Genomic DNA, 26,644 nt, shown 5'->3' on the forward strand with positions numbered 1-26,644 from the left:
CTATTACTCTACACCCTTAAAATAGGACTAAGTTTACCATGCGGTTGTCTCTGAGGCCCGTGTGTGAAATATATTTGAGTATAAATAGAACCATTTACTATAGCCTGGATCAAGTGAGAGTAGAATTAGGATTACAGTATCACCCACTGTTATTTAACACACACTGGATGAAGATAGAGGATAATTGATATAGGCATATTCCTACATATTACACGCAGACAATCTAAATTAAAAGAAGTTTTAAGAAATGGCATGTCTGGACTGAGATGGCAGGAGAAAATATATATCCAATAGCTGGTTCATTCAACAAGATAGGTTGGAATTAGTCAAGGAGTTAATTCAGACAAGAAAAAATGGACATGCAGAAGGAGATGACGAGTGCCCTTGTCTCAGAAACTGATGGGAATGATGTTGCTTGAAGGACATATCTTCATGAACAAGGCTACCGTGACCAAACTAAAGCTAGAGAGAACAATAGAATGCAGAAAGAACGAAGTGAGTCAAGACAGAGACAGAACGGGAGTACTCCCCACTGCCTCGCCGCCGTATAACAATCAACCCAAAGGTACTCCGGGGTGACTATACACAGATCTACCCTCTTATACTACTGACTGAAGAAAATGGAGAAGCAACCACAATTATCCTCAAAAGGAACTCTGACACAACAGCAGCAGCGAGCGGTATGAGAACAATAGAATTGGATGAAAAAAGGAGGCACAGTTCCTGGAGGGAGATTCCCTCATCACTCCACAGAAAGGGACAGACTGGCAGACCATAGACATATGGCCGCCTGTAGAAAACTAACTAACTACTAAAGAAGTAAAAGTAAAATACAAAGTGTTACCATCCATGGGTGTCCTATTCAGGGACCAGAGAGACAGGAAAGAAGGAAGACTGGCAAATAATAAGTTATATACATTACGAAAAGAAAAGAGAAAGTTGATAGAAGATCTACAAATGCTAATTGATAAGATTAAAGAGACAATGGACACAGATGATGTGGAGGAAAGTCAAAAGCTGAAATATGAGGTCAGACGAGCCAAAGATATGGTAAGACGATACCAGAGGGAGGTAGAAGAGTGAAGAACAGAGATTTAGGGAGAGATAGAAAGGGAGAGACATTTTCCATGCCCTTGGTGTATCGTACGGGTCCACGGGGACAGGTGACTCAGGAATACAAGGCTTGGGAGTTTTGGAGACCTGGAAACAGCAGTAAAAGGCATGCCCAGGATCTCGAAAGGAGCGGATGGGCGGATACAGACTTTTGAGCATTTACACGGGCACAACGAAAAACCTATGCCTGGGGGACCTCAAGGCGCTACTGGCGAGGATGACACCAGGGCAATTAGAGGCGCTGTTGTTGAGAGCCCGCATCGATGATGCTCTACCTGAAACAGTATTGAGTGAAGTCCGAGCACCCTTGTGGAGGACTCTAAGATATGAATACCCCACTGTAAGAGATATGACCAGACTAAGCCATGTGGCCCTTGACGAAAACACAGATTTCGCTGAATGGCTTGAAAGGTTTAGAACAATATGGAATGAGGAACTTGGAGAAAGATATGACCAGAATGACACTGGAGAACGCATGATCTATGATTATACTGCCAAGAATTGCCCTGAACCCATCAGAAAAAAAGTTGAAGATGAAATAGGATGGGACCGAAAGACTGGGGGAGAGAAAGAAGAGTATCTCAGACATTGGTTCAGGAACTGGGAGAAACAAAAGTATGATGAGAAATCGAGAAAAGGAGGTTTAGACACTGTGCTGAAGAAGGCCCAGCTTGCACAGATCGAGAAAGGAAGTAGTGGGTTTACTCACAATGTAATGGCTGCTCAAGTTGTTCCTACAGGCTCACCACAACCTGCAGCCCCCCAACAGTCACATCTGGTACCTGTGAACCTGGTGCCTGCAGGATATGTACCTTTCCCTATGCAGCCTTATGGTAAACCACAACCATGGACTGGAAGAGGATATGGGCCCGCCAGAACCCCTCGTGACTGGACAAACACTCAATGCTGGACCTGTGGGCAATTGGGACATATGAGTTTGCAGTGCGGAGGACTTGGTAGAGGAAACTTTGGGCCTGGCAGAGGGAGAGGAACTTTTGATAATGCACATCCTGGAGCATATTACCCACCATGGCAACAATATGATCCTCGGCCACAGTACCACTCGCCTGGAGCTTAAAATGCTCCCAGGGGGCCACATATGCCCCATGGACAAGACGGACAAGTTAATGATAGAGGACAGGCATGGCCAATGGGAAATCAGAACACCAACAGTTCTCATTTCCCTCAGAATCACCAATGAAGGCCCCCGACTCCCCTGCTCCAATATGAATTCAATGATGGAAGAGAAGAGCCAATGGTTGCTCTTAATGTTAAGGACATGACCTACCATTTATAACAGACACTGAAGCTCACGGTTCCTGTTTAGGAAAACTTGGACAAGTTGTTGGAGCTTCCCTGAGCAAATCATCAGTAACAATAACAGCGACATCTGAACAGCCCAGGAATGTGTACCGGACAAAAACTTGTTTGAAGAACCTCTGCTTGACTCTGACATGATGCTGTTCATTGATGGATCTGCCTATATAGATCAAAGCACAGGGAAGAAACATGTAGGCTTTGCTGTAGTAGATGTGGAAGGTGATATTGAGGTTATGCAGCCCCTACCAGAACATTTATCAGAGCAACAGACAGATTTATTAGCTCTGACCACAGCTTGTGAATTGGGGGAAGGGAAGCCTTTACTGGCTACTCTGACTCAGTATATGTTATTGGGGTTTGTTTGTCATGGTGTAGGATTTGGAGAGCAAGAGAGTTGACTAATTCCACAGACACACCTATTAAAAACAGACCTTTTGTTGAACAGTTGATTGAAGCTATGTGAAAACCTAACACATTGGCTATTGTTAAGGTTGAGGCATACGCGGGTTGGTGTGAATATGCTAGGATTAGTAACAGCATAGCTGTTGAGGCCGCCTAATTGCTGTTTCCTTTTGTCACACACATCCATTTTATTTTTTTAGTTGGTTGTATCATTTGAAACTACTTGTCTTGAGAAACAGCAGCAGGCTGATATTCTCAATCACCAGGTGTGGAGGGAGAGAGTGTGTGCTCTCTGTCCAGGGTGTGCTCTCGGTCTGGCTTATGGCTACATCTTTAGTCTGGCATGCCCTGTTTACCATCAACCATGATTTTATTATTTGCCGATTGGCTCATGGAGTGAGCCATTTGTCAAAAGGGGGATATGAGAGGAGAATGGAGGAGGAGGATGTTTGAACATTTGAATCAGTATGTAAAACTGTTCATTTATCGTTGCGCGACATGTTTGTTATATAATATAGACAACGGAACTCCACTGCAAACAGGGAAGTTCCTCATTCCAAAAGGATCTTTTGTCAACATAGCTATGGATTTTATAGACATGATATAGCGAAAAGAAAGATACTGCCTGGTGATAATTGACAGGTTTACCAGGTGGGTGGAACCATCCAACTGCATTGCGTGAACAGTTGCAAAATTTGTAGTTAGGAAAATTATACTCAGGTTCGGAATACCTGAGGTTTGTCTGCAGACAATGGGACCCATCTCATAGGAGATGTGGTTACCCAAATGGCCAAAATGATGGGTGTTGACCAGAAGTTTGTGTCCATCTATCAACCGCGGAGTAACGAGAGTTACTGAGGGCTAATAAGACCATGAAAGGCTCCCTTGTCAAACTATGCTATTCCACAGGAAAGACATGGGTAGAGGGATTACCTCTTGTCCTCATGAAATTACACAGCAGCCTTAACAAAGGTATTGGGTGTACACCTTATGAAATGTTAACAAGACGACCAATGAACACCCCAGGGGTGAGACCTATGACTGACCGATAGACACAACTGAGATAGTGTGACCATCTTGAGTACATCTTGAGTACGGTCCCGTGTGGCTCAGTTGGTAGAGCATGGCGCTTGCAACGCCAGGGTTGTGGGTTCAATTCCCACGGGGGGACCAGGATGAATATGTATGAACTTTCCAATTTGTAAGTCGCTCTGGATAAGAGCGTCTGCTAAATGACTTAAATGTACATGAAGGAACTAACTTCTGTTGTAAGTTTTCTCTACTCACACACTAGGAAAGCAGCAAAACCAATCCCAGGTGAAGACCCTGACGAGCTACCCATAAACGTTGGAGAATGGGTGAAACTCATGGTCCAAAAGGGAAAATGGAACCAACCACCACAGATGGGTCTGTTCCAGCCCTGCGGGTAGAGGAGAGGTCCGGCTGGCATCATCTCTCCCACTGCAAGCATCTCCCGGAGTGGGAGCCATGGAGGAGCGACTGGAGGGAGGGAGAGCAGGGCCCCGAGAACATCTGAAGGAGGAATAAGGTTCGAGCCAAAGGACAGGAGCAGAGGGATGAGACCAAAGGCCAGAAGAACCAACAGAGGGTTCAGCCACAGAACCTGAAGAGTCATCAGATGTCGAGGACACCATCATACACACACACACACTATGGTTGTGAAACAAGAAAATCGCAACCATGGAAAAATGCATGCAGGGTATTTGTTACTCTCCAAATCTACTCGTTCCCTTTGTGGACGGGGGTGTGGAGAATAATAAATGTGTGAAAACAGTGACATACATAGGATTACAGGGGAAGGGGAACACATCTGGCACACAGGTAATGATTTTCCATAAACCCACCTCCACTGCATTTCTGTGGGGAACCCAGGCAATACCAATAGGAAAGAATGATTTTGGATGTAGATTACTCCATTTTATGAAAAGGAACAAAACTAGGGCTCGACAAAGAAAAGCAATCATACTATTCTGATGTTGGTCAAAGGGGGAAGGAAGCAGCATGGGAAGTTGTAGTAATGGGTAAATGGTCTTTACTAATTTCATAAAACAGGGTTTTACTCAGTTGTCACTAAATGTGCAGAATTTGAAGGCAGTAGTGACCAGAGACGAAATGGCACAAACTAGTTAAAGACAGAGGGGCCTACAGATCGATTGGAATAAATGAGGATTACTGTGTCATGTTGCTTCCTAACTCCTCTGACAACATGACAATTATTATTAATGACCTGGCTAAATTAGGAGGTACTCTGGGAAAAGCTGTCAACACCATCTTTTACCAAATTGGACACTGGTTTAATGGTGTATTTGGAAACGTGATGGGTAAGGTAATGATGTCCAGGTCTGCCATGATTGTTCCACTCCTGGTAGGACTACTGTGTTTTGTTGTTGCTTTAGCTATAATAAAATGCTTGGCTAGAAAGACTGTTGAACATTTGGGGATTATGGGACACATGTATGTTGGAGTGGTCACAAGAAGGGAGCAAACGTACCTAATGTGGTAGAAGGAAGATATGGGAGATACTGGAGCTTGTCATGTATATATTGGTCAACTGAGAGAAGAGTATAGTGATAGGAGAAACTGTGCTAAAGGGGATTTTAGTGTGTTAGACTTACAGTAACAAGAGACAGGTGTAAACATTTCCAGGATAGAAGAATGCATGGGAGCACCTTTTGGATAGAAGTGGGAATGTAGTGTCAAGAAGTATCTCACTTTACCTCCTGGATGGGGGGATGTTTTTATTTGGGGAGAACAGAAATGTACATTTTAAGAATTCCGGTCACCGATCTTTTCAATGAAACAGGTAAAACCAACTCTGGGGAACTGCAGCGTGCCAAACGACTCATCTCAGACAATCAGGAAGCCTATGGTCATGTCCTACACCCAGGTGAGATGTTTGGTATGTCAATTATACCCTCCTGGGGTGTGGCTGTCCTAGGAAGGTGGGTAAACAATTTAACTTACTCTTTACAGGCCCATATGAGATAAGAGACGGCTCAGACATTCCACAATAAATCTACTTTGGGGAGGGGACATTTATTGCCTAGCTATTAGATAAACACTGAAACTCTATAGCCATGGATGCAGGGTTTTGGTCTCGGGAGTAAAAAGGTAATGACGTAGTCAGTGACATCACTAAGGCGGGACTTCGGTTTAATAAAACAACTTGAGACCTTTTGTTTGGGGCAGAACCTACTCAGAAACATGCGTTCTATGTTCCTGTTTGTCAACTTCTGTCTGCAATTGCATTAAAGGTTTATGAATGATTTAATAAAAAATAGTCATAATGCTAATTTCACCAATGATTGACAAAGGACGTAAGGAGCGAACCCTAACGCTGTCAAATTTTTGTTTTGTGTGTGCAGCAAACGGAGTAGCATTTCTGAGTTACTTGTATAACTTTGAGCTGGGATGTCTATCCTGTAAATACTTTGTCAGACTGTGTAAAACGTTTGCATGTGTTCATAAGCATTTGCTATTGGATTTGACATGTACTTCTTTGGATTGAAAATGGAGTCCCTTGTGTTCAGTTCCAGTATTACAGAATATCCCAGTATGTCACGAGGTTGGTATGGTCTGACAATCTGGATACCGCCCAAGCCTAATTGCCCATACTTTTGTCTGAAGTGTGATCTTAACCAGTTCCCTTTGGGACAAATAAACTTGAAGTTCAAAGAAGCCCATACCGGTCTCATAAGAGTAGACTTTCCACCCATGTTAGGCCCAGTGACCGGGGCATATCCTTTATCTAGCCCCTCAATGCCCGGGCAACCAATGGCAATGTCGTTAGTAATGAAATCACCGAAGGAGGTTTTGGTGACACAGGTGGCGAGAGTTCCTCAGGTCCAAGAAGGCTGCTGATTGGCTGTCGCCAGGAAGTATTACTTGAGGCCGTGTCATTGGTCTTCCGTCTCCCCCCTGGCTGTACTGAGTCAGGTTCAGCAACACATCTGAAACGGTAACAGGGATAGGTCTGAATAAATAAAAATATATAAACCTGTACGATAACATGACATAGGCCTAGAACTGTCAAACTGACTAAATATATTGACTAAACACATTGTGTAGCTTTTCATTGATCACATTGCATTCAAGGCAAGCAGCAACCAAGGATATTTCTTTACACCCTCCTCGTCCTTACACTAAGCCCTAATTCAAACACTGCTCTATCACCGCACCCAACTAAAAAAAAGCCTCTGCCATTATTTCAGTGTGGTGTGGGTGAAGCACACCTCTGTTTCATGCAGCGCACCAGAACAGTACTTCCACTGTTGGGAGAAATGGTAGTGCATGTTCATATATGTTAATTGCATGTAAATAAAGGTTGCTTCACTAGCACACCCACAACAGACACAATCATGGCCTCGGATTCGCAGGTGTTGGCTGTTATGCATGAATTCGACCCAAAACCAACAAAGAAGTCTATTGCAGTTTTGAGAGCGGTTGTATGAAACCAACTCGGTACGTCCTGAAAAGTTCAACCGTGCCAGCACGCTATTCAGTTCCACTAGCCATAAATTTGACATCTGAACTGTGTGTGTAACACTGGCAGAGTTCTGTGCTGTTCAATCATTTTTAATAGGATTGTTTAGGCAGCTCTGTGGTGTAAACAGACTAAACACAATGCTTAGTAGAGTACCAGACAGGGCCGTTAGAAAAACACATTTATGGTTGCATCCCAAATGCCAGCTTATTGCTAATGGGCCCTGGTCACAGGTAGTGCACTGTATAGGGAATATGGTGCCATTTGGGACAACCATTATGTGGAGCTGCACTAGAGGTAAATAATTAACAACGCAATCATCATCATCTTTTAGTTTACCCTCCATCTTTAACGAGACAGTCCCAATGCTGCAAGAGCTAATGTGGGCTTGTGAGGTAGAAATGTATTGACCTTTATTTAAACAGGGAGTCACATTGAGAACTATTTTACAAGACAGCCCGACATATCCATTACAAATAAAAACCCACTATAATAAGACAGCCCGACATATCCATTACAAATAAAAACCCACTATAATAAGACAGCCCGACATATCCATTACAAATAAAACCCGCTATAATAAGACAGCCCGACATATCCATTACAAATAAAACCCGCTATAATAAGACAGCCCGACATATCCATTACAAATAAAACCCACTATAATAAGACAGCCCGACATATCCATTACAAATAAAACCCACTATAATAAGACAGCCCGACATATCCATTACAAATAAAACCCACTATAATAAGACAGCCCGACATATCCATTACAAATAAAACCCACTATAATAAGACAGCCCGACATATCCATTACAAATAAAACCCACTATAATAAGACAGCCCGACATATCCATTACAAATAAAAAAAACACTATAATAAGACAGCCCGACATAGCCATTACAAATAAAACCCACTATAATAAGACAGCCCGACATATCCATTACAAATAAAACCCACTATAATAAGACAGCCCGACATATCCATTACAAATAAAACCCACTATAATAAAGACAACAGCCCTACATATACAGTACCAGTCAAAAGTTTTGGACACCTACTCATTCTAGGGTTTTTCATTATTTTTATTATTAAAGCAAAGGGTAGCTTCTTTGAATAATCTAAAATAAAATATTTTGATTTAACACTTTTGGTTACTACATTTATTTTATTTAACCAGGTAGGCCAGTTGAGAACAAGTTCTCATTTACAACTGCGACCTGGCCAAGATAAAGAAAAGCAGTGCCACACAAACAACAACACAGAGTTACACATGGAATAAACAAACGTACAGTCAATAACACAATAGTGTGTGCAAATGAAGTAAGATTAGGGAGGTAAGGCAATAAATAGGCCATAGTGGTGAAATAATTACAATTTAGCAATTAAACACTGGAGTGATAGATGAGCAGAAGATGAATGTGCAAGTACAGATACTGGGGTGCAAAGGAGCAAAAAAATGAATAACATGGGGATGAGGTAGTTGGGTGGGCTATTTACAGATGGGCTATGTAGAGGTGCAATGATCTGTAAGCTGCTCTGACAGCTGATGCTTCAAGTTAGTGAGGGAGATATGGGTCTCCAGCTTCAGTGATTTTTGCAATTCGTTCCAGTCATTGGCAGCAGAGAACTGGATCGAAAGGCGGCCAAAGGAGGAGTTGGCTTTGGGGGTGACCAGTGAGATATACGAGCGCGTGCTACGTGTGGGTGCTGCTTTGGTGACCAGTGAGCTGAGATAAGGCGGGGCTTTACCTAGCAAAGACTTATAGATGACCTGGAGCCAGTGGGTTTGGCGACGAATATGAAGCGAGGGCCAGACAACGAGAGCATACAGGTCGCAGTGGCGGAGAGTATATGGGGCTTTGGTGACAAAACGGATGGCACTGTGATAGACTGCATCCAGTTTGCTGAGTAGAGTGTTGGAGGCTATTTTGTAAATGCCATCGCCGAAGTCAAGGATAGGCATGATTCCATGTGTTATTTCATAGTTTGGATGTCTTCACTATTATTCTACAATGTAGAAAATAGTCAAAATAAAGGAAAAACCCTGGAATGAGTGGATGTGTCCAAATATTTGACTGGCACTGAACATCACTAATATAACACTAAATTAAACATACAGTGGGGCAAAAAAGTATTTAGTCAGCCACCAGTTGTGCAAGTTCTCCCACTTAAAAAGATGAGAGAGGCCTGTAATTTTCATCATAGGTACACTTCAACTATGACAGACAAAATGAGAAAAAAAATCCAGAAAATCACATTGTAGGATTTTTAATGAATTTATTTGCAAATTATGGTGGAAAATATAAAGATGTTGCTTCAATATATCCACATAATTTTCCTGCCTCATGATGCCATCTATTTTGTGAAGTGCACCAGTCCCTCCTGCAGCAAAGCACCTCCACAACATGATGCTGCCACCTCCGTGCTTCACGGTTGGGATGGTGTTCTTCAGCTTGCAAGTTTCCCCCTTTTTCCTCCAAACATAACATTGGTCATTATGGCCAAACTATTTTTGTTTCATCAGACCAGAGGACATTTCTCCAAAAAGTACGATCTTTGTCCCCATGTGCAGTTGCAAACTGTAGTCTGTTTTTTTTATGGCGGTTTTGGAGCAGTGGCTTCTTCCTTGCTGAGTGGCCTTTCAGGTTATGTCGATATAGGACTCGTTTTACTGTAGATATAGATACTTTTGTACCCGTTTCCTCCAGCATCTTCACAAGGTCCTTTGCTGTTTGTTCTGAGATTGATTCGCACTTTTCACACCAAAGTACGTTCATCTCTAGGAAACAGAACGCGTCTCCTTCCTGAGCGGTATGATGGCTGCGTGGTCTCATGGTGTTTATACTTGTGTACTATTGTTTGTACAGATGAACGTGGTACCTTCAGGCATTTGGAAATTGCTCCCAATGATGAACCAGACTTGTGGAGGTCTACAATTTTTTTCTGAGGTCTTGGCTGATTTCTTTTGATTTTCCTATGATGTCAAGCAAAGAGGCACCGAGTTTGAAGGTAGGCCTTGAAATACATCCACAGGTACACCTCCAATTGACTCAAATGATGTCAATTAGCCTAACAGAAGCTTCTAAAGCCATGACATAATTTTCTGGAATTTTCCAAGCTGTTTAAAGGCACAGTGTATGTAAACCTCTGACCCACTGGAATTGTGATACAGTGAATTATAAGTGAAATAATCTTTCTGTAAACAATTGTTGGAAAAATGACTTGTCATGCACAAAGTAGATGTCCTAAACGACTTGCCAAAACTATAGTTTGTTAACAAGAAATGTGTGGATAGGTTGAAAAACAAGTTTTAATGACTCCAACCTAAGTGTAAGTAAACTTCCGACTTCAACTGTATGTGTGTGTGTGTGTGTGTGTGTGTGTGTGTGTGTGTGTGTGTGTGTGTGTGTGTGTGTGTGTGTGTGTGTGTGTGTGTGTGTGTGTGTGTGTGTGTGTGTGTGTGTGTGTGTGTGTGTGTGAGATGGCCGGGTATGGCACAGAACAGTTGACATAACAGGGGCAGGAACTGTATTCAAGGCAACCAGCACCTGGCTACAACAATCTTTAATCTTTAACACAATTCAGCTCAATGCAACTGTGAGTGCAATAGGGAAGTTTGAGCAATGTCAGTTTGTGGAATTCATTCATTCTTCTGATTTCATGCATATCAAAGTTAATTTGTCACGTGCGCTGAATACAACAGGTGTACCTTACAGTGAAATGCTTACTTACAGGCTCTAACCAATAGTGCAAAAAAGGTATTTGGTGAACAATAGGTAGGTAAAGAAATAAAACAACAGTAAAAAGACAGGCTATATACAGTAGCGAGGCTATAAAAGTAGCAAGGCTACATACAGACACCGGTTAGTCAGGCTGATTGAGGTAGTATGTACATGTAGATATGGTTAAAGTGACTATGCATATATGATGAACAGAGAGTAGCAGTAGCGTAAAAGAGGGGTTGGTGGGTGACGGGACACAGTGCAGATAGCCCGGTTAGCCACTGTGCGGGAGCACTGGTTGGTCGGCCCAATTGATATGATGATGGGTTTTGAAAAACTATTGCCTATTGGGTAATAGTGCTGACTGCTCAAGCGCCCCACAATTGTATGGGATAAATAAAGTAATTTAAATTCACCATGCTTACCTAGCACAGCCATGCACTCCACCCCAGTCTGCCAGTCCCTGTAGTTCTTATCAAAGTTGAAGAAGAGTCTTCTCATGCAGTCCTTCAGAGCTGCATCTCTCTTCTCCTCAAGACTCTGGAGTTCTGAGAACAGACGCTCAATCTCCCTCATCCAGTAGCACGTCCAGCCCTTCTTTGTGGACTTCACCTGAGAGTTCAAACAAGTTCATTTAACTGTCACCACCATATTGAACAAGACGTACTACAGATTGAAAACTACATTGTGGAACACTCACTATTGTAATTCTTAGATTTTGTTGTTGCATTGTCGAGAAGGAACTGCAAGTAATAATTTCATTGGACGATGTATTCCATGCATATCCCCTACATACGACTAATACAACTTGAAATTTAGATGCTTTTATCCAAAGCAACTTACAACTGAGTGAATAAGCTATATTTTCGTGGTGGCCGCAGCAGGAATCGAACCACTGACCCTAGCGTTGCCACCCTCACCGCGTACTCCTCAGGAATGTTCCTCTCTGAGACGCTGTCTAGTACTTCCATCTGGAAGTGGTTCCATCCCGTTCCCCAGTAGGTCAGGTTCCTGCAGCCCAGCCTTTTCTTCTGCCTGGAAACATTCAACTTGGATAGATTTAAACCCCCTGTAGGTCTAAGCCCTTAGATCACAATATCTACTAAGCTAACATAATGGAATGGTTTATGATGTTCATAAAATTTATCATTTAGCTTTTTGTTTGGAATTTTGGGACCTCTGTAGGTATGAAAATAATTAAAGTAAAAATAATTTGAGGAAACATTTAAATTTGGCCTTTACTGCTATAGTCCATAAAAACACATTTGTACATGGCAAAACTGACGGTGAAAAAATCAACCATAAGGAATAAGGTTTTAAAGTGTCTGTAGCCACTGTTAGAAATGGTAAGTCTCTAGCATTAACACACATCCCCCGTGTGACGCATGGGTGCGTCAATCGACTCCAGTGGGTTTTGAAGCGCACTTACATGTTCATTTGTCCAAGAACAGAAAAAAAGTGCTGAAACATATTTTTTTACCTTAAAGTCAGGTAAGAATAAATTCTTATTTACAACGACAGCCTACCAGGGAACAGTGCCTTGTTCAGGGGCAGAACAACAGATTTTTACCTTGTCAGCTCAGGGATTCGATCCAGCAACCTTTAGGTTACTGGCCCAACGCTCTAACCACTAGGCTACCTGCCACCCCTAAAATATATATTTTAAATTCTTTTTTTTGTGTCCCAAGTGATGAAGGTACCTGTCCAGGTAGTCCTGTAGGTCCCTCTCACAGGTCTTGATACCACTGAGAGCCTGGTCAAACTCTTGGTCAAAGCCAACCTTGGGGGTGATGACACCGGTGGTGTGGGCCTCCAGAGTGGCCCAGGCCCCCTTCATGAAGGTCAGACCCAGCTGGTTGACACCTATCACAGCGTCCATATGGTACAGCTCATAGAACTTACCCACCTGAATAATAATACATTCTATTTGCACTTTTCAAGATCGACAAGGACACTTAAGGCCAGTTTCACAGCAACAGATCCAGACTAGTCCTAGACTAAAGTATATTCAATGGAGAATCTCCATGTTAATTTTACTTAAAAAAAAAAAAAATGTTACCTTTATTTAAACTAGTCAAGTCAGTTAGTTTGAATCATACTACACCGGCTCCGACGCTCGTCTTACGTGGCAGGGCTTGCAAACTATTACAGACTACAAAGGGAAACACAGCCACAAGCTGCCCAGTGACACGAGCCTACCAGACGAGCTAAATCACTGCTATGCTCGCTTCGATGCAAGCAACACTGAGGCATGCATGAGAGCATCAGCTGTCCCGGACAATTGTGTTATCACGCTCCCCGACGTCGACGTGAGTAAGACCTTTAAACAGGTCAACATACACAAGGCTGTGGGGCCAGACGGATTACCAGGACGTGTTCTCCGGGCATGTGCTGACCAACTGGCAGGTGTCTTCACTGACATTTTCAACATGTCCCTAAATGAGTCTGTAATACCAACATGTTTCAAGCAGACCATCATAGTCCCTGTGCCCAAGAACACAAAGACAACCTGCCTAAATGACTACAGACCCGTAGCACTCACGTCCGTAGCCATGAAGTGCTCTGAAAAGCTGGTAATGGCTCACATCAACACCATTATCCCAGAAACCCTAGACCCACTCCAATTTGCATACCGCCCAAACAGATCCACAAAGGATGCAATCTCTATTGCACTCCACACTGCCCTTTCCCACCTGGACAAAAGGAACACTTATGTGAGAATGCTGTTCATTGACTACAGCTCAGCGTTCAACACCATAGTACCCTCAAAGCTCATCACTAAGCTAAGGATCCTGGGACTAAACACCTCCCTCTGCAACTGGATCCTGGACTTCCTGACGGGCCGCCCCCAGGTGGTGAGGGTAGGTAGCAACACATCTGCCATGCTGATCCTCAACAATGGAGCCCCCCAGGGGTGTGTGCTCAGTCCCCTCCTGTACTCCCTGTTCACCCACGACTGTGTGGCCAGGCACAACTCCAACACCATCATTACTACAGGAAAAGGAGGACCGAGTACGTCCCCATTCTCATCGACGGGGCTGTAATGGAGCAGGTTGAGAGCGTCAAGTTCCATGGTGTCCACATCACCAACAAACTACAATGGTCCAAACACACCAAGACAGTCGTGAAGAGGGCACGACAAAGCCTATTCCCCTCAGGAAACGAAAAAGATTTGGCATGGGTCCTGAGATCCTCAAAAGGTTCGACAGCTGCAACATCGAGAGCATCCTGACTGGTTGCATCACTGCCTGGTATGGCAACTGCTCGGCCTCCGACCGCAAGGAACTACAGAGGGTAGTGCGTACGGCCTAGTACATCACTGGGGCTAAACTGCCTGCCATCCAGGACCTCTACACCAGGCGGTGTCAGAGGAAGGCCCTAAAAATTGTCAAAGACCCCAGCCACCCCAGTCATAGACTGTTTTCTCTACTACTGCATGGCAAGCGGTACCGGAGTGCCAAGTCTAGGACAAAAATGCTTTTCAACAGTTTTTACACCCAAGCCATAAGACTCTTGAACAGGTAATCAAATGGTTACCCAGACTATTTGCATTGTGTGCCCCCCCAACCACTCTTTTACGCTTCTGCTACTCTCTGTTTATCTTATATGCATAGTCACTTTAACTATACATTCATGTACATACTACCTCAATTGGGCCGACCAACCAGTGCTCCCACACATTGACTAACCGGGCTATCTGCATTGTGTCCCGCCACCCACCAACCCCTCTTTACGCTACTGCTACTCTGTTCATCATATATGCATAGTCACTTTAACCATATCTACATACTACCTCAATCAGCCTGACTAACCGGTGTCTGTATGTAGCCTCGCTACGTTTATAGCCTCGCTACTGTTTTTCAATGTCTTTTTACTGTTGTTTTTATTTCTTTAATTACCTATTGTTCACTTAATACCTTTTTTGCACTATTGGTTAGAGCCTGTAAGTAAGCATTTCACTGTAAGGTACACCTATTGTATTCGGCGCACGTGACAAATTAACTTTGATTAAGAACACATTTTTATTTACAATGACGGCCTACACCGGCCAAACGCGGACGAACATGGACAAACCCGGACTAGTTGAGACTAGTCTTAATCCGTGTCTGGGAAACCGGCCCGTAGAGAAATAAATAGAGTATACACCAAATAGAAAACACACAACATTACTAATGAGCTAAATATATTACACAAAGAAGCACCGCCACCAAAATACAGCACACAGACAAGCATGGGGAGATCCGACCCTAAACTGCTGATATAAAAAGGACTTTATAAATACATTTGATTGATTAATAGTACTTTGAACAGCACGGCGTCGAACATCTCCGACTTGAGCTGCCATCAGCGCCGCATGCCTGGGGTCGTTTTGTTCAGGAAGTCTTCTTCAGACTGTCCACGTCTCTTGGCGTCTTTCCTCCGGCCGTCCTGTAGCCAATCAAGCTTCTCGTGGTCCCATACCGTAGCCCCACCTCCTCCACCAGCACCCGAGCCGTTCACCTGGCTGTCGAAGCTCTCCGGCGCTGAAAACGGGTTTAACTGGGCTGTCGGGTTCACATTCTTCATCCTCCTCCAACGTACTGTTCACTACCTTCCTCACTGCTGCCTCCTCTGGATTGAATTCATCGGCCGAGCCTTCACTGTTGGAGGCGACCACGATGTGGCTACGCTTGGGTTTGCTGCCCTGTTCGGCTGTGGGGTGGGTTGTACAGCGACTAGACTTTGACTTCACCGTCCCCTTCTCATCTTGCTCTTCAGTCAGATCTTTGTCGGTCAGCCTTGACTTATCAAGCTGTCGGAACAAGGGCAAATTAACACATTTTAGTTTTTCAAGGTTCTGAAAATATTCAACACGTTTGCATTATACATGCCAGTCTGTACAAGAGATAGAGTAACAGTATATTATCATTATTAAGTGGTACTTAACTTGTTCTACATTACAAGATAGAAAAAGGGTTGATATTGGCTTACATATGCATTGAACAATGTGTCTAGATAGATAAATAGATTGTGGATTAACAAAGTAATAATCAAAGGGAAATGCAATGCCAGCAGCAGCACATTCAGACGGAAAGGTTGTCTCACCTCCATATCCTTCTCCTCCTCAGCATCAGATGGGTCCATACAGACAGGCATCTTCAGTCTGATCTCTGGGCTGTCTGGCATAGCAGCATCAGCCAGCACCATGGCCCTGCAGATCACAGGCTAACCACTAAAGAACACCCCTCCTGTCATAGCATCACCACTGTCTGAGCCTGGGAGTACAAATGAGAAAGGACATTATTTTTAGTATACTTCAAAGTGTATATGGCTCTAGAATCAACACAAGGCATGTTTTGGAGAAGTTATTGCTGTAGAAATTAAGCTTAAATCTAAACTGACATCTTGTATTTATCCTCACTGGCCATAGCATAGCTAGAATTAGCCTTATACCAGATTTGCTTGTGCCCTCTTGCATAACTCCAATGGTGATTGTCAATCACGATAACAAACAGACCAGGCTACAAGACCGCACAAACAGATCTGGGCCCAGGCTACAAGACCACACAAACAGATCTGGGACTAGGCTAACCTATAATAGATAGACCATAGATGTCCATGTACACAGGTGAGGGACGTAGCATCCTGGGGTGTAGATAGTAAAGGCAGGGCGTGATTGTGATACTCGCAGATGTATTTGGTGCTGACCCAGCCCCTGGTCGGAGGCTCGTCGAAGAAGTGGACGTGCAGGCGCTAGATTTTACCCCTGTCCCTCATCTGCTGCCCGCTGAGGAGCTGGGGCACTACCATATATGGCGTTCTAGCTTGGCCCACACCAAGGCTCCAACACTGAATGGACATGGTGTTGGGCTGGAATAAAAGGTGGAAAAGAATACCTATTGATAAAATGGTTTGCGTAGAAATAAATCTCTCTCCTATCTCCACTTGTTGACTTCTCTTCATGGATTTTAAATGAAATTACTAGTACTGCAACTCCCCGTCTACTCTAGCCCATGCCTATCCAACCAATACAATGCTTTGCTTTTTAAGCAAGTCAGTTAAGAACAAATTCTTATTTACAATGACGGCCTACCAAAAGGCCTCCTGCGGGGACGGGGGCTGGGATTAAAAATAAAAATTCTAAATATTTATTAGATAGTATAAAAAATACATTTTGGATTGTTTTTATTTTCGTCAATTAAGTTGGAAAAATAGGACGATCGAGCAGCAGTGAGGGCTCTTCGATACTGCACGTTACGATCTTTCCAAGCTATTTGGAAGACTTCCGTCTAGTGTCGACCACACTATCTACCAAGAGAGTTCTCATCTGTATTATTCGTAGCCGTCTATTTACCGCCACAAAGCGAAGGTGGCACCAAGACCGCTCTCAACCAACTCTATAAGGCTATAAGCAAAGAAGAAAATGCTCACCCAGAAGCGGCAAACAATCAGTTTTACCACATTTTTACCAGCATGTCACATGTGCAACCAGGGGGGGAAAATGGTTGTACAGTAGTCTCAAATAAAACTGAAGGACCTCGGCGTTACTCTGGACCCTGATCTCTCTTTAGACGAACATATCAAGACTGTTTCAAGGACAGCTTTTTTCCATCTACGTAACATTGCAAAAATCAGAAACTTTCTGTCCAAAAATTATGCTGAAAAATGTATCCATGCTTTTGTCACTTCTAGGTTAGACTACTGCAATGCTCTACTTTCCGGCTACCTGGATAAAGCACTAAATAAACTTCAGTTAGTGCTGAACACGGCTGCTAGAATCTTGACTAGAACCCAAAAAATTTATCATATTACTCCAGTGCTAGCCTCTGTACACTGGCTTCCTGTTAAGGCAAGGGCTGATTTCAAGGTTTTCCTGCTAACCTACAAAGCATTATATGGACTTGCTCCTACCCATCTTTCCGATTTGGTCCTGCCGTACATACCTACAAGTACGCTACGGTCACAAGGACTGAGTTTGGGAAATCTTTCTTTAAAGTATTTTTACTTAAGTACTTTACGGTACTGAATAACCTGAATGGGAAAAATACTTTAATACATATTTTAATAGGCCACAACATAGGCCTATACCAGTTGTATTTTATATTTGTACCTTTACGATCTGGTTACTAACATAGCCCCTGAGGTCGGTGCCCCAAATGCGGTAGTTCGGCCATGCAGGTAGGCCATATGATGCTGTTTTCTCTGGACTCCAGAGAAGTGATATCCCGTGTCGATATTGGCTGCGAAGATTAAATACTTTCAGCTCAAAATACAGAAATAAACTGCATTTTACACCTGCATCTTGTGAAAATGCATCACCATTTATGGCTTTATTACGACAGGCTACATTTGCGCAGCGACTGCGCTCAAATGTCATTTTATTGGTCACATACACGTGATTAGCAGATGTTATTGCGGGTGCCGACAGTGCAGTAATATCTAACAGATAATATCTAACAAATTACACAACATATACCCAATACACCCAAATCTAAGTATTAATGAATTAAGACTATATACACAAGGAAGATCAATGTCAGAGCAGAACGGACTAACAGTATATACATATGAGATGAGTAATGCAAGATACAATTGAAGTTGACAAACTTTAGGTTGGAGTCATTCAAATATGTTTTTCAACAACTCCACACATTTCTTGTTAACAAACTATAGTTTTGGCAAGTCGGTTACTTTGTGCATGACACAAGTAATTTTTCCAACAATTGTTTACAGAAAGATTATTTCACTTATAATTCACTATATCACAATTCCAGTGGGTCAGAAGTTTACATACACTATGTTGACTGTGCCTTTAAACAGCTTGGAAAATTCCAGAAAATTATGTCATGGCTTTAGAAGCTTCTGATAGGCTAATTGACATCAATTGAGTCAATTGTAGGTGTACCTGTGGATGTATTCCAAGGCCTACCTTCAAACTCAGTGCCTCTTTGCTTGACATCATAGGAAAATCAAAAGAAATCAGCAAAGACCTCAGAAAAAAATTGTAGACCTCCACAAGTCTGGTTCATCATTGGGAGCAACTTCCAAACGCCTGAAGGTACCACGTTCATCTGTACAAACAATAGTACGCAAGTATAAACACCATGGGACCACGCTGTCATCATACTGCTCAGGAAGGAGATGCGTTCTGTCTCCTAGAGATGAACGTACTTTGGTGCGAAAAGTGCAAATCAATCCCAGAACAACAGCAAAGGACCTTGTGAAGATGCTGGAGGACACCGGTACAAAAGTATCTATATCCACAGCAAAACGAGTCCTATATCGACATAACCTGAAAGACCACTCAGCAAGGAAGAAGCCACTGCCCCAAAACCACCATAAAACATCCAGACTACGGTTAGCAACTGCACATGGGGACAAAGATCAAAGGTGGTACGGGGGCGCGGCTCTGTTGCGACCTGCAGTGTGTGTGACGTTTGGTGTGGCGTTATCTTATGTTTTTAATCTTATGTTTTTAATTTGTACACTTAGTTTACAAACATTCTGCCAACCATGGATTTCCAGTGGTGGGGTGTTGGACTGATCTTGTTGATCGTGTACATACCCGCTACGAACGGACTAAATAATGAAAACGCTGCTGGCAGCGGAATCCAATACAGCAGGGAGTTTTTACTACAATGCAACTCAAATACGAACGCGATGGATATCCCAATGGCCCATCTAATACCTGATTGTCTGCGAGTGGATTACAAACGCGGGGGAATCAGACAACGACTTAAAAAAATTAAGAACAAACTTCCCTTACCCACCACCTTGCTGATTAATGCCCAGTCACTGAGGGGGAAAGCGGATGAGTTGTCAGCGAATCTGCGCTTCCAACACGAATATCGGGAGGCCTGTTTGCTGGCATTTACTGAGACTTGGCTGGATGACAGAGTCCCGGACAGAGAAGTGGAGCCGGCCGGCTTCACCCTGGTCAGAGCGGACCGCGATCTGACAGTCACAGGGAAACTTCACGGCGGGGGCGTCTGCCTGCTTGTCAGGGACCAGTGGTGTAAATCGATCCTGGTAAGAGAGCGACTCTGTACCCCCGACATTGAACTGCTTTCTGTGTCACTGCGACCTTACTATCTGCCCCGTGAGTTCCCCCAATTGTTTGTTACCGTTGTGTACATTCAACCTAAAGCTAATATAACAAAGGTATCAGAGATTATTTATAATCTGTCACAGAAACTGGAATCCATCTCCCCCGACGCACCCAAATTTATTTTAGGGGATTTTAACAACTGTACCTTGCGCAAAGTCTTGCGCACATACCATCAGTATGTGAAATCTCACACTAGGAAAAATAGGACTCTTGATTTGTGCTATGGGACAATACCAAAGGCGTTCTCTGCCACCACCAGACCTCCTCTGGGGACATCAGACCACAATGTGGTCTACCTCAGGCCAACTTACTGTCGCCTCCTGGAGAGGGAGAAACCCACAGTTAAAACTGTCCAGATCTGGAATGACAACAGTATCACTTGTCTCCAGGGGTGTTTTGACTGTACAATGTGGGAGGTATTTGAGGACAGCAGCTCTGATCTGGGTGAACTCAGAGGTTATTTCAGACTATGTAAACTTCTGTGTTGAGTCAGTTGTGCCTACTAAGACCTGTAAAATCTTCCCTAACAAGCCTTGGGTATCAAAACATATAAAATCACTACTTGATAGGAAGAAGGCAGTTTATGCTGGGGGTGATAGATAGGCTTTAAGAGATGTACAACGTGAGATAAAAAGACAGATACTGGTGGACAAGGAGGCATACAAGCAAAGGGTGGAGAGGACCCTCTCCTCAGGAAACGCAAGGGTGGCCTGGCAAGGGATTAAATCCATGGCTAGTGCCCCCCATATAGGCAGGGGGAAAACCAGTGCTGACCTTGGGGGATATGAGGGCCAGAACATGGCTAATGAACTGAATGTTTTCTTCTCAAGATTTGAATCAGACAACTTCGTGTCGGAGGTAAAACAAATGGAAGCATCATTACAAATGTTTGAGAGAGTTGTTGTTCAACAGTCTGATGTTCTAAAGTTGTTCAGGGGATGTAACACATACAAAAGCCCAGGCCCAGACAAAATAAGTGGGCATGTGTTAAAGCACTGTGCTGAACAACTGGCTGGTGTTTTTACAGACATTTTCCAATCCTCACTCAACCAGCAACACGTTCCAGTATTGTGGAAAAAATCAATAATTATACCAATTCCTAAAGTATCGAATCCCTCTGTGCTGAATGACTATCGCCCTGTCGCTTTGACATCCTTAGTTATGAAATGCCTTGAGAAAATTGTGAAAAGTCATATTCTCAGTGTCACCCAGAAGCTCCTCGACCCATTTCAGTTTGCCTATCAGACCAGCAGAGGAGTTGATGATGCCATTCTTACCCTCCTTAACATGGTCTATAGACATCTAGAAGGTGCCAAATCCCATGTCAGGGTTCTGTTTGTTGACTTTTCTTCTGCCTTCAACACAATCCAGCCTTACATTCTGGCACAGAGACTCATTCGGGACTTTTCCTTAGATGGGGGGCTGGTTTTGTGGCTGTTGGACTTCCTGAGCCAACGCTCACAGCGAGTCAAAATAGGTCCCCATGTGTCGGATATACGCAATACCAACACAGGCTCTCCTCAGGGATGTGTTTTGTCCCCACTTCTGTACATCTTGTACACTAATAGTTGTACTAGTTCATACTGACAGACACCTCGTTAAGTTCGCTGATGACACTGCCTTGATCAGCCTGTTGCATGATGACGAGGAACATCATGGCCCGGTCCTAGATGACTTTGTAGAGTGGTGTGAGGAATCACACTTGGTCCTCAATACTAACAAGACCAAAGAGATGTGCATAGACTTCCGGAAGCGTACAACACCTACCTCTGCAACATCTATCAGAGGCCAGAATATAGAAATTGTAGAGGAATATAAATATCTGGGTGTCTTTTTGGACAGTAAGCTTCAGTGGAGTAAATGTACAGACCAGATCTACAAAAAGAGCCAACAGAGACTGTACTTTCTAAAAAAGTTGGGTTCTTTTAATATAGACTGTACTATATTGACTCTGTTTTACAAATCCTTTGAGAGTATTTTAACTTTTTGTATTGTTTGTTGGTTTGGCAATGCCACTGTCAGTCAGAGAAACATGCTGAGAAGTATTATTACCACAGCAAGTAAGGTACTTGGAGTCAAACAGACAGGCCTGGATGAGATCTTTAAGGTCAGGGCCCTCCGTAAGGCTCACAAAATAATTTTAGACCCAAGTCACCCCCTGTACCTGGACTTTGAATTACTCCCCTCTGGGCGCAGGTATAGGGCACCCCTCAGCAGGAAAAATAGAACGAGACAATCATTTGTGCCAGGTGTGATATCCCTTTTAAATAGCTCGGGCAAATCTTCCCATTGACCCCGTAAGGCCAGCAGGCTAGTCTTTGTTTTAAATGTTTTATTTCTTATTTCTTACTATTATTATTATTATATGTTTTTTTTATTGGTGCGTGACTGTTATTGAAAGTTGTATTGTCAATCTTGTTTTGTATTTAGCGCCACTTTAAATGTGTACATGACACTGCAACAAAATTTCCCCATGGGGACAATAAAGTAAGTAAGTAAGTAAAGATTGAACTTTTTGGAGAAATGTCCTCTGGTCTGATACAAAAATAGAACTGTTTGGCCATAATGATCATTGTTATGTTTGGAGGGAAAAGTGGGAGGCTTGCAAGCCGAAGAACACTATCCCAACCGTGAAGCACAGGGGTGGCAGCATCATGTTGTGGGGGTGCTTTGCTGCAGGAGGGACTGGTGCACTTCACAAAATAGATGGCATCATGAGGAAAGAAAATGATGCGGATATATTTTGAAGAAACATCTCAAGAAATCAGTCAGGAAGTTAAAGCTTGGTCGCAAATGGGTCTTCCAAATGGACAATGACCTCAAGCATACTTCCAAAGTTGTGGCAAAATGGCTTAAGGACAACAAAGTCAAGGTATTGGAGTGGCCATCACAAAGCCCTGACCTCAATCCTATAGAAAAATTGTGGGCAGAACTGAAAAAGCATGTACGAGCAAGAAGGCCTACAAACCTGACTCAGTTACACCAGATCTGTCAGGAGGAATGGGGGAAGCTTGTGGAAGGCTACCCAAAACATTTGACCCAAGTTAAACAATTTAAAGGCAATCCTACCAGCCACCCCAGTCATAGACTGTTCTCTCTACTACCGCATGGCAAGCGGTACCGGAGTGCCAAGTCTAGGACAAAAAGGCTTCTCAACAGTTTTTACCCCCAAGCCATAAGACTCCTGAACAGGTAACCAAATGGCTACCCGGACTATTTGCATTGTGTGCGCCCCCAACCACTCTTTTATGCTACTGCTACTCTCTGTTCATCATATATGCATAGGTACTTTAACCATATCTACATGTACATACTACCTCAATAAGCCTGACTAACCGGTGTCTGTATATAGCCTTGCCACTCTAATTTTCAAATGTCTTTTTACTGTTGTTTTATTTCTTTACTTACACACACTTTTTTTTCGCTCTATTGGTTAGAGCCTGTAAGTAAGCATTTCACTGTAAGGTACACCTGTTATATTCGGCGCACGTGACAAATTAACTTTGATTTGATTATTAAAAGTGACTAGTGTTCCATTCCTTAAAGTGGCCATTGAATTCTAGTCTATGCCTATAGGCAGCAGCCACCAATGTGCTAGTGATGTCTGTTTAACAGTCTGATGGCCTTGAGATAGAACCTGTTTTTCAGTCTCTCGGTCCCAGCTTTGATGTACCTGTACTGACCTCGCCTTCTGGATGATAGCGGGGTGAACAGGCAGTGGCTCAGGTGGTTGATGTTTTTAGTCTTCCTGTGACATCGGGTGTTGTAGGTGTCCTGGATGGTGGGTAGTTTGCCCCCGGTAATGCGTTGGGCAGACCGCACCACCCTCTGGAGAACCTTGCGGTTGCGGGCGATGCAGTTGCCGTACCAGGCGGTGATACAACCCGACAGGATGCTTTCAATTGTGCATCTGTAAAAGTTTGTGAGGGTTTAAGGTGACAATCCACATTTCTTTAGCCTTCTGAGGTTGTAGAGGCTCTGTTGCGCCTTCTTCACCACATTGTCTGTGTGGGTGGTCCATTTCAGTGTTCCCATATGCGTGCGTGGGGGTCGCGAGCTTTGAACCACTGTTATTTGGGGGTCGAGGGTCAGTACAGTAAATGCAGTAATTTGCTTTCTCATGGTTGGCATAACTTCCCACTTTCTTTCTTCTCTCCTTTCTCTCCCACTCTCTTTGTTCTTCTCTCCCTACTGAAAAATAATTGAAGCACTGTGGCTCCTTCTCTCCCTATTTTTAGGTTCTAGGTCTTTCTCAAATTCTCACTATTTATAGGTTCTTTGTTACAATGCTCCCTACCTCTGCTGTTGAGCGATGGTGATTTCCGAACCTTCCTACTAAGTCTGGTTTCACTCTGATTTAGTTGATTTGGCCGCTCCATAGAGCATGTGTGTTTAGCTTGATTATGTATTACATGATTTTAGAAGCTCTTACTGATTGCATGATAATTGAAGCTCTGCTATGCATGCATAAAATATGAGTGGAATGGAATGTATTTACGTTTTTCTGTAAACCCCTATACCTGGGAGGGATGTACGCCCATACGGTTTCTTGTGAATTTTGAACCTATTTAAATTGAAGCACGTTTGTAGTGAAATAGTTGCTTTACTTAGATCTGTGTGTATTAGGTAGTTGGGGAATTGTTAGATATTGCTGCACTGTCGGAACTAGAAGCACAAGCATTTCGCTACGCTCGCAATACCATTTGCTAACCATGTGTATGTGACCAATAAAATTTGATTTGATATTATTTGTGGACTGGAAAAAAAGGATTTAGGTTGCCAGATTGCCTGTATCAGCCTGTAAGCCACATTTTTGTCATCTCCCCTCTGCCAGAGTCTCATGTAACCCCCTCTATGAACTCTCCCCTCTGTCAGTCTTATTTAATGGGAGAGTTCTCCCCTCTGTCAGTCTTATTTAACCTCCTCTATGAACTCTCCCCTCTGTTAGTCTTATTTAACCTCCTTTAGGAACTCTCCCCTCTGTTAGTCTTATGTAACCCCTCTATGAACTGAACTGTATTTATTGAATTATAATTAAAACTCTTTCATTTGCAACCCAAGCCATAGACTCTGGCAAACGATACCGGAACATCTGCTCTTGGACCAACAGCCTCCAAGACAGCTTCTACCCCAAGCTATAAGACTGCTAAATAGTTAATTAATTGGTAACCCGGACTACCTGCACAGACCCTATCTTGCACGCACACTCACAGGACTACATTATATACTGTAAACACACTGTATACACACTCACTCATAAATTGCACCGAAACTTTCACACGAAACCCACACACATTCACATACACCACATGTGCAAACAGACACGCATAATGACACAACACAAATACACACACACACGCACACACACACACACAGACACACACACTTTTAAACTCATCATATGCTGCTGGTACTCTGTTCTTTATTTTACTCTTATTATTATCTATCCTGATGCCTAGTCACTTTACATACACCACATACATTTAAACTCAGTTTTTCACAATTCCTGACATTTAATCCTAGTAACAATTCCCTGTCTTAGGTCAGTTAGGATCACCACTTTATTTTAAGAATTTGAAATGTCAGAATAATAGTAGAGACAATGATTTATTTCAGCTTTTATTTCTTTCATCACATTCCCAGTGGGTCAGAAGTTTACATGCACTCAATTAGTATTTGGTAGCATTGCCTTTAAATTGTTTAACTTGGGTCAAATGTTTCAGGTAGCCTTCCACAAGCTTCCCACAATAAGTTGGGTGAATATTGGCCAATTCCTCCTGACAGAGCTGGTGTAACTGAGTCAGTTTGGTAGGCCTCCTTGCTCGCACACACTTTTTCATTTCTGCCCACAAATTTCTATAGGTTTGAGGTCAAGGCTTTGTGATGGCCACTCCAATACCTTGACTTTGTTGTCCTTAAGCCATTTTGCCACAACTTTGGAAGTATGCTTGGGGTCATTGTCCATTTGGAAGACCCATTTGCGACCAAGCTTTAACTTCCTGACTGATGTCTTGAGATGTTGCTTCAATTATATCCACATAATTTCTTTCCTCATGATGCCATCTATTTTGTGAAGTGCACCAGTCCCTCCTGCAGCAAATTTTCCTCCCTCATGACGCCATCTATTTTGTGAAGTGCACCAGTCACTCCTGCAGCAAAGCACCCCCACAACATGATGCTGCCACCCCCGTGCTTCACAGTTGGGATGGGGTTCTTCAGCTTGCAAGCCTCCCCTTTTTCCTCCAAACATAACGATGGTCATTATGGCCAAACAGTTCTATTTTTGTTTCATCAGACCAGAGGACATTTCTCCAAAAAGTACAATCTTTGTCCCCATGTATAGTTGCAAACCGTAGTCTGGATTTTTTTATGGTGGTTTTGGAGCAGTGGCTTCTTCCTTGCTGAGCGGCCTTTCAGGTTATGTCGATATAGGACTCGTTTTACTGTGGATATAGATACTTTTGTACCGGTGTCCTCCAGCATCTTCA

General features: G+C 43.2%; 1 pseudogene; it reads right to left on the minus strand.

Moving 5' to 3' along the window:
- Positions 1-5,598: 5,598 nt before the first annotated feature.
- LOC120046025 lies at positions 5,599-18,181 on the minus strand (annotated as a pseudogene).
- Positions 18,182-26,644: the final 8,463 nt, after the last annotated feature.

This window comes from Salvelinus namaycush, chromosome 4 (assembly GCF_016432855.1).
Source record: "Salvelinus namaycush isolate Seneca chromosome 4, SaNama_1.0, whole genome shotgun sequence".
In the NCBI taxonomy this organism is placed as follows: Eukaryota; Metazoa; Chordata; class Actinopteri; order Salmoniformes; family Salmonidae; genus Salvelinus; species Salvelinus namaycush.